The following is a 6,393-nucleotide window of genomic DNA, read 5'->3' as shown; positions in this document are numbered from 1 at the left end:
CACACACACACACACACACACACACACACACACACACACACACACACACACACACACACACACACACACACACACACACACACTCCAATATATACTCTGAACACCCTAATGATGTGAATGCATGTGATCCTGGTACCCTATCTCCCTCCCCACTCAGTTCACCCTCCCTGACACAATCTCTGATTTGGAGTTACCTCCCTCAGCCCCTAACACCCTTCAGACTCTCCCTTGGCAATCCTCTCTCTTCGTCCCCTTTTGCTGTTGAAGCCGTTCCCTCTCCACCCTACCATTCTCTCCACCCACCTCGCAGCTGCCAGTTGCCGGCGATCGCTCAGACTGAGACACCACACCCTTGGCTGTGATTCCCCTCGGCTGCCCCTCACCCTGTCTCTAATTTCCAGGGGCCGTTCTGCCCGAAACCTGTGGCCTAGTCCAGGATTGCTCATGTGTTTCCTCAGGCGCTGCCTGAAATCCATAAGACCACAACACATAGGACCAGAATTAGGCCATTCAGCCTGTCGAATCTGCTCTGCCATTTCAGCATGGCTGAACCAGTTCCCTCTCAACCCCATTCTCCTGCCCTCGCCCCCATAACCTCTCACACCCTGACTAATCAAAAACCTCTTAGCCTCTGCCTTGAGTACAGCCAGTGACGTAGCCTTCACAGCCGCCTGTGGCAATGCATTCCACAGATTCACCACCCTCCAGCTAAAGAAATTCTTCATCTCCATTTGAAATAGGCATCCCTCTATTCTGAGCCTGTGTCCTCTGGTCCTAGAGTTCCCCCCCACCCATTATAGGAAACATCCTGTCCACGTACCCTCTATCTAGGCCTTTCAACATTTGATAGGTTTCAACGAGAACCCCCCCCCCCCCCCTCCTACATTGCAGCGCGTACAGGCCCAGAGCCATCAATCACTCCTTATACAATAAGCCTTTCATTCTCATCCTCTCTAACATCAGCACATCGGCCAATCCTGCTCTGTCAGGTGGGCTGGGATTAGAATGCACGTTACAAACATTTTTTAATGCTTGACCAGGCCTACCCTACGATAACGATCTCTCAGTCTAGCTTGTCAGGGTTTTAGTAGTTTTTTAAGTTCATAAGGGTAGTTTTGGGGTCAGGGAGGGCTTACAGGTCGGGTTAGGGTTTAGGGACAATGAGCTCCACCACACACTCAGAGGCCAGCAGCATGGACGGCTGACGAAGGACATCCGTGGATATTGTACTGTCTCAGAGCTGAGACTCCACGCAAGCAGGAGGCATGAGGACCGGTCAGTCGGCAGGCCCGGAGTTCAAGCCTGGAGCTCAGGATCTCATCAACAGCTAGTCCGGGGAGGTCGGTACCAAATTTCGGAGCCTGAAGGCCTGGCTGAAGTTGAGGAATTGAAGCCAGCTGACTGGAAATCTGTCCTGGAGTCGGAGGATTGTGTGGGCATGAGGGTGGGCGGGAGGAAAGGGACCTGTATTGCTGTTGTCGCTTCGTTGCTGCCTGTGTTCTGCTGATGATCGTGGGCGTGCAATACTGCCGCTGGAGTGTGGGGTGACCCTTGCAGCCTGCCCCCCTCAGCAGGCCCCGAGGTCGTGTTGGTTGCTAACGCCAACGACACATTTCGCTGTATGTTTCAATGATAAATGAATCTGAATCTGCACTGTCTCTTTAATGGTGACATGATATTCTGTAATCTGTTCAGTTTCCTTATTGTGCTAACTCAATGTACTGATGCACGGAATGATCTGTCTAACTGGCAAGTGAGCACAGACTTTCCCTTGTGTCTCGGAATGTGTGAGAATAATAAACAAATGCCCAATGGTTTTAGAAGCAAATTCTATTCATAACAGAACACACAGGAGTTACCATAATTCAGCAGACGTCTTCAGTGACATTTATTGTGTCAACATCATAATACATTCTATGTACATCAGAATATTTCAGGGCTGTGACTCAGAGTCCAGACCCTCAGTCTCCAGTAGCAGGAAATCATTGACTCCATTCTTTCCCCTGCAGTCTTTGCATTGGCTGCACTGAGCTTCAGTATATCTGTCAGTATGTCCACATGGACTGTGGAACGTACGAGTCAGCCAGAATTACCTTATGGAATATCTTGTTATACTGGGAGACTAGAGAGTTTCAGACAGACCAGACTGCGCCCTTCACTGAGCCGAACCGGAATTGGAATCAGAACCAGGGTTGTTATCACTGTCACCGTCACGGTGATTTACCAGCAGCAACTTGTGTTTTGCCTCCGTGCATTTGTCTGGAAGCAGCCCTTCCCCAGGCCCTCCCTGAAAACATGCAAAAAGGAAAATTGTCAGCGCCATTCACCTTCAGACACCCCAGTCCTTCCAGCTAGTCTCGGAAGAAAATCCAAAAGAACGTGCTCTATGTCAACAGCAAGAGAAGCACTGTTAGCGTAGAACGATATAATCATACCGGCCCCTCAGCCCAAGATGCTGTGCCAACCTTTTAACCTACTTCAGGATCAATCTAACCCTTCCCTCCCACATTGCTCTCTATTTTTCATTCATCCACGTGCCAATCTACGAGTCTCTGAAATACCCCTAAAGTATCTGCCTCTACCGCTGCCTCTGGTGGTGCGTTCCACTCACCCACCACTCTGTATAAAAATCCTGCCTCTGTCTTCCCTCTCAACATTATAAATTAGCCATCTCTGGCTGTCCACTCGGGGATCAGCTATACTGGATTGGGTGTTATGTATGAAACTAGAGGGAAAGATGAAATATGAAAGCAAGCTAGCAAAAGATAGTAAAAGTAGGTGAAAAATAAAAGGGAGATGAGAGTGGATATCCGATCGCTAGAAAATGAGGTGGGGGCCAAGGAGATGGCAGCTGAACTCAAAGAATATTTTGCATTAGTCTTCACTGTGGAAGACACTAGCAGTGTGGCAGATGTTGTAGTGTGTGAAGGAAGAGAAGTGAGTGCAGTTGCTATTACAAGGGAGAAGGTGCTCAAAAAGCAGAAAGACCTAAGAGCACACAAGTCACCCGGGTCAGATGAACTGCACCCTAGTGTTCTGAAAGGGGTAGCAGTATAGATCGTGGAGGCATTAGCAATGATCTTTCAAAAATCATTGGACTCTGGCATTGTGGCAGAGGACTAGAGAATTGCAAATGTTGCCTATTCTTTAAAAAAAGAGAAAGGCAACAGAAAGGAAATTATAGACCAGTTAGCCTGACCTCAGTGTTTGGAAAGATGTTAGAATCAATTGTTAAGGATGAGGTGATGGAGTACTTTGTGACACATGACAAGATAGAACAAAGTCAGCATGGTTTCCTCAAGGGAAAATCTTGCCCAATAAACCTGTTGTAATTCTTTGAGAAGATTACATGTAGCATAGATCAAGAGGTGCAGTGGACTTTGTATATTTGGACTTTCAGAAAGCCTTTGACAAGGTGCCACACATGAGGCTGCTTACCAAGTTAAGAGCCCATGGCATTACATGAAACTTACTGGCATGGTTGGAGCATTGGCTGATTGGAAGGAGGTAGCGAGTGGGAATAAAAGAATCCTTTTCTGGTTGGCTGCCAATGACTAGTGGTGTTCCACAGGGATCGGTGTTGGGACCACTTCTTTTTATGCTGCATATCAATAATTTAGATGATGGAATGGATGGCTTTGTTGCCAAGTTTTCAGATGATACCAAGATTGGTGGAGGGGCAGGTAGTGTTGAGGAAACAGGTAGGATGCAGAAGGACTTAGACAGATTAGGAGAATGGGCAAGAGAGCGGCAAATGAAATACAATATCGGAAAATGCATGGTCATGCGTTTTGGTAGTAGAAGTAAATGTGCAGACTATTTTCTAAATGGGGAGAAAATCCAAACATCTGAGAAGCAAAGGGACTTGGGAGTCCTTGTGCAGAACACCCTGAAGGTTAACTTGCAGGCTGAGTCAGTGGTGAGGAAGCCAAATACAACGTTATCATTCATTTCAAGAGGTCTAGAATACAAGAACAGGTTGTGATGCTGGGGCTTTATAAGGCCTCACCATGAGTATTGTGAACAGTTTTGGGCTCCAAATCTTAGAAAAGATGTGCTGGCATTGGAGAGAGTCCAGAGGAGGTTCACAAGAATGATTCTGGGAATGAAAGGGTTATCATGTGAAAATTTTTGACGGCTCTGGGTCTGTACTCACTGGAATTTAGAAGAATGAGGGGGGATTTCATTGAAACCTTTCCATTGTCGAAAGGCCTAGACATGATAGATGTGGAAAGGATGTTTCCCATGGTGGGGGAGTCTAGGATAAGAGGGCACAGCCTCAGGATAGAGAGTGGTCCATTTAAAACAGAACTGCAGAGAAATTTCTGTAGCCAGAGGGTAGTGAATTTGCGTAATTTATTACCACAGTCAGCTGTGGAGGCCAGGTGGTTGGGTTTACTTAAGGCAGAGCTTGATATGTTCTTGATTGGGCACAACATCAAAGGCTCTGGGGTGAAGGATGGGAGTGGGGCTGAGGAAGAGAAAAAACGGATCAGCCATGATTGAATGGTGGAGCAGACTTGATGAGCTAAATGGCCAAATTCTGGTCATAGGGTCTATTTTAATTGCACCGCCCATTCCCATTCCAACATGTCAGTACATGGCTTCTGATACTGTCACTATCAGGCCATTCTCAGGTCAGAGGAGCAAAACATATTCTGTCTAGGTTGCCTCCAACCAACATCAATTACTTTACCTTCCTGTAATTTCCCCCCTTCCCCTTCTGTCTTCTTCCATTCCTCATTCAGGCTTCCCTTGTCCTCTTCTCTTCACTTGCCTATCACCTCCCCAGTGCCCCTCCCCCTTCCCTTTTTCCCATGGTCCACTCTCCTCTCCTATCCGGTTCCCCTTCTTCAGCTCTTCACCCTTTCCACCTATTACCACCCAGCTTCTCATTTCATCCTCCCTCCTCCGCCCACTCTCATTCCCCTTCACCTATTACCTTCTAGCCGGTAATCCTTCCTCTCCTCCTCCTTCTTATTCTGGATTCTTCCCTCTTCCTTTCCAGTCCAGCTGAAGGGTCTTGGCCTGAATTACTGACAGAATTGCACATCTCCATAGATGCTGCCTGACCTGCTGAGTTTCTCCAGCATTGTCTGTGTGTGTTGCTCTAGTGTTCCAGGAACTGCAGAAGTGCTTGTGGTTATCGTTAAAACTGGAAGAGTTTGACAAGAGTTTGGCAGAAAAGCTTTTAATTTACACCAGGGTTTGTCTTATTCTGTGGGTGATTATGACTTGCTTTGTGCCTTTATCTCTTCTTATTATTTAGTTTGTGGAGGCCAACAATGTTATCATTTTTCAACATCGTATCCTGTTTATAGAAATGAGTTTAAACAAAGTACGTAGGAAAACATCCTCCACATTTTAAAACACTTTTCCGTTAGGAATTTAACCCTCTAATTAACAAGTGCATTTGAATACTAGCCAGGAAAGAGAAACACAACAGCTTTTTAAATTCCGAACAAGAGAAAATATGCAGATGCTGAAAATCTAGGCAACACACACAAAATGCTGGAGGAACTCAGCAGGCCAGGCAGCATCTATGGAAAAGAGTACAGTCAATGTTTAAGACCAAGACCCTGAACAGGAGGGTTTTTAATTTTTCCTGACCACAACACGAGGCCCTATAGTTCACCACACTCATCCTGGCTCCCAGCAAAGGGAAATTTATGGTTTAAAAGCTTAAAGGGCTATGGGCCAAATGTGGGCAAAAGGGACTAGCTTAGATGAGAATCTATGATTGGCTAGAGGGCCTGACACTGGGCTGCATTACCCTATGACTCTGTGTGGTAGGGGCCGATAGAAATTTATGATGGGCATAGGTAGGCAGCCAGTATCTTTATCCCAGGGCTGAGATATCTAACACTAGAGATCATGCATTTAAGCTAAGATGGATTGAGTTCAAAGGAGATGTACGGAGCAAGGTCTTTCACCCAGAGATTGGTTGGTGTCTGGAATACAACTCCAGGTTTGGTAGTGGAGGCAAATGCAAGAGTGGCTTTAAAGAGGCTTTATAGAATACAAGAGGTGCTCATCACTGAGAACATTTAATAGATAGTGGGAGCTTAGCCCCAATACCTCCTTTGGCAATGACAACCAAGTCCAGCTTCTGACTTTCACGTCCGGCTTTGCTACAAAGCCTGGCAGAACCGTTTCTACTGACAGGAGAAGGGGCAAAGGCAGGTTACTGGAGCCTCAAAACCAGTCGCTTCGGGCAGGTGGGGTTTGTCAGTCATGGTTGACAGCTGACCTAGGAGAAGGAAAACTCTGATCTCAAACCTCCACTCTCTTGCAGCTATACCCACTCATGGGGAAGGCGTCGGGAGTAAACCATGAGGAAAAGTGCGGAGCAGGATCCTCTAAGGCAGTCCTACATTGAGTTCCACACAGACT

At 46.7% G+C, this 6,393-nt stretch overlaps 1 long non-coding RNA gene across 1 annotated transcript; it reads right to left on the bottom strand.

Moving 5' to 3' along the window:
- Positions 1 to 1,864: 1,864 nt before the first annotated feature.
- On the bottom strand, positions 1,865 to 5,160 carry LOC140737981 (uncharacterized). The gene is made up of 2 exons (XR_012101272.1): positions 4,943 to 5,160; positions 1,865 to 2,287 (listed from the first exon to the last, which is right to left on the bottom strand). It is a non-coding gene; the product is annotated as an uncharacterized lncRNA (long non-coding RNA).
- Positions 5,161 to 6,393: the final 1,233 nt, after the last annotated feature.

The sequence above is a fragment of the Hemitrygon akajei genome, chromosome 2 (genome assembly GCF_048418815.1).
Source record: "Hemitrygon akajei chromosome 2, sHemAka1.3, whole genome shotgun sequence".
Taxonomy (NCBI): domain Eukaryota; kingdom Metazoa; phylum Chordata; class Chondrichthyes; order Myliobatiformes; family Dasyatidae; genus Hemitrygon; species Hemitrygon akajei.
This window is presented reverse-complemented; position numbering and strand designations above follow the sequence as displayed.